At 40.0% G+C, this 3,280-nt stretch overlaps 1 pseudogene; it reads right to left on the bottom strand.

The window, feature by feature from the left end:
• Positions 1-2,920: 2,920 nt before the first annotated feature.
• LOC126261065 (5S ribosomal RNA) lies at positions 2,921-3,038 on the bottom strand (annotated as a pseudogene).
• Positions 3,039-3,280: the final 242 nt, after the last annotated feature.

Raw genomic sequence — 3,280 nt, 5'->3', positions numbered from 1 at the left:
AATATCTACTTTTACATCAACCTTCTCAATCTGGTTACTAAGATTCTTGCCCTGCTCTTGCATTTGTTTACTAATATCACTACCCTGTGTTGTAATTAACTGCCCCTGTGCTGCAATTAGCTGTCTTTGCTCCAAATTTTGTTGCCCCAGTGCTGCGATTTGTGCATTAATATTGTCACTGTGTGCTGCAAATTGCGCAGACAGTATTCTAAGTAAATCAGTCAGATCTTGTGTCTTTTCACTTTTGGTTTCAACTGCATTTTCGTGTTCAGATTCTACACCCCTTTCTGTTTTTGGTGATTCAAACATATCCCGCGATTCATTAACATAGCCACTGTCTTCCACAACATCACTCATATTGTCGTCCTTAGTACGAGCGACATTCATAGCTTCTATCTGTTTATTGACATCGGCATGGTAGCGTACGTAACTTAACTCGCGAGTAATGCCATCTGTTGGTGTGCTCCCTGAACTGCTCTCGATTACTTTCTGTTCTCGCGTGTCTAGATTTATTTCTAATTTCCTGTCCATTTTAGTTGCTATTAAGTATTGATACGTTTTATTTTCAATTTAAGCTGAACTTTCACTACCAGTTCTGCCAAATAAGTTACAGGTTCGTGCCGCTGGACGTTTTATGTTCACCCTATGTTTATAAAATGCTGAATAACGTCCTGTCACGCGGCGCCACGTATAACACTACAACAGCGTATTTACGTAGCTTATACTATGAAGTACCAAGTTTGGTTTATTACGTAGTATGTCCCCAACAGAACAAAATAGTCCTGTCACGGAAAAGCCACGCATAACACTCCTAACTGCTGTTATTACTGCACCATAACCTCAATGCTAGAAACAGGTTGTGACATTTAACTCTTTTGTAAAAGCAATTATAGTGCAAATCAACAGAGCAGTGTTACCCTCTGAGAGGAATTTTGTTAAATTGACCGTGTTGTACCTAACGGAAGTGGCTTATCGGAAATGAAAATTAGAATTACGTAAATATTTAAACAGTACCAAACAAAATTTTGCCTATTTGCACTGTTCAACGGATAAAGAAAACGGCCGCCAGCCTAACTAGGCAAGAGAAAGATTAACATTCTCGATTAAGAAAGTAGGTATAAGTAACTATAACGTACAAACACAACCTAAACTTGGCCACACACGAGTGCAATGAACTCTGACACACCTATGTTTTAAGATTGAAGCTAACAATTGGATCAGCACTAGCTATTTGCAAAATTATAACAGCTACCGAAACCCACTATTACTTTCAGGGCTTACACAAAGTGAGTGGTCTTTATACTGTTAATATGCACACAAGAGAGACAAACACTTAGTAATCATGTACATATAATTTTCTACTATGCAATTTTCTACTTTTACTACCATGAGACATAAAATTAACATTTATGTAAGATACTAGCTCACTTTCTGCGATTAGCAACAGGTAGTACTGTAATCATTTACTAAGCAAAACTTTATAAACCTTAGTCTTGAGAGATTTTAATTTGAAGTTGGCAACAACACATTAATAATCAGTTTTACTAGGAAAATTATTTCAGCAAGCATCATTAATTATAACTCACTCTCTTGCCACATTAACTTTAACTTTATTCTGTCCAATAGGTATTAATTAGCAAACTGAGTTTTAACGTACTTTCAGTAAGGGTACTCGGTAATCACTTTAGTTCGAACGGAAAGGACCCTGAGAGGTGTTATGATGAGGAGAAAAGTCAAGGTAGGTACATAAATTCAGATACGAATTACCTTATATTTCAGCACAATCACACATCCATTACGCTGATCCTTCACTGTACATCATTATAGTGATATGTTGCAATGATTGCGCAATGTGGTGGCCACAGCATGTTGGTAGGTGGAATTGCAAGCAGAATTGCTGGACTCTGTCATTTCTTGGTGGCGAAGATAGATACGAATTCCAGAATAGCCCAGCTATTTATCCACCCATCCGAGGCATTGGAAAATAACAGAAAAGCCTCTCTCGAAACCAGCACTATGCAACTTTTACACGGCAGCGCACGGACTCGTAGCTCATCTCAGACTGCTGGCTCGTCCCCGACTGACTATCAGTTCCACCTTTTCCACCTATGCCAACCACATTTTGCGCGCGTTGCGCTGTTCCGTTCCCGAGGGAACCCCTACACCTTTTACATACAGAATAACTAAGAGCCCTAAGTGAGGATCAGCAGTTTACATAACAGCAAACAAATACATTAAATAAGACAGAACCTTTGCACATATTAACATGTCTACAAAATTATTCACACAAAATTACAATCATATACAGTAAGTTTTGTTCCCTCCAAATGGGACAAAGAATATAAATTGTAGATACACTGCATTGAACCAAAACATGACGTCAAAGTTTGTACAAAGAAATGAGTATACAATTTTGTGTTATCTATTCAATCAAACACATTCACAGAAGCTCAATGATGAAACATAAAATGAACAAAAAGCAAAATAAATCATTACTGCATTAGAGCTATGGTGTTACAAGCCTTTCCTCCTTTTCTGTCGGAAAGACTACAGTTCGTAGTAATTGACGCAATGTCAACGAGTAAAACACAAGTGATATTTGGTTTTCCCAAAGAAACATAAGAGACCCTAATCGGTACAAACGCTATCGGAAACAATCTGAGCAGACTTCGTAGATAGTTTGCAGATAATGCTGCCATTCACCATCTAGTAACTGCGTCCGAACAGGCCATGAAGGCCCAACGGCACCGACCGGCCGCCGTGTCATCCTCAGCCCACGGACATCACTGGATGCGGATATAGAGGGGCTTGTGTTCAGCACACCGCTCTCCCGGCCGTCGTCAGTTTTCGTGACCAGAGCCGCTACTTCTCAATCAAGTAGCTCCTCAGTTTGCCTCACAATGGCTGAGTGCACCCCACCTGCCAACAGCACTGGACAAACCGGATGGGCACCCATCCAAGTGCTAGCCCAGCCCGACAGCGCTTAACTTCGATGGTCTGACGGGAACCGGTGTTACCACTGCGGCAAGGCCGTTGGCACCATCTAGTAAAGTAATAAGAAAATAAAAATCAATTGCAAAATTATTCAAACAAGATATCTGTGTAGTGCGAAAAGTGGGAACTGACCATAAGAAATGGAAAGTGTGAGGTCATCTACACGATCACTAGAAAGAATCCGTTAGACTTCGTTTACATGATAAAGCACACTAATTGAAACGCTGCCAATTCAATGATGAACCGGGAAGTTACAATTACGAACAACTTATACTGGAACGATGAC

This window comes from Schistocerca nitens, chromosome 5 (genome assembly GCF_023898315.1).
Source record: "Schistocerca nitens isolate TAMUIC-IGC-003100 chromosome 5, iqSchNite1.1, whole genome shotgun sequence".
Taxonomy (NCBI): Eukaryota; Metazoa; Arthropoda; class Insecta; order Orthoptera; family Acrididae; genus Schistocerca; species Schistocerca nitens.
Note: the sequence above shows the minus strand (reverse complement) of the source record. Positions and strands in the feature narration are given on the sequence as shown.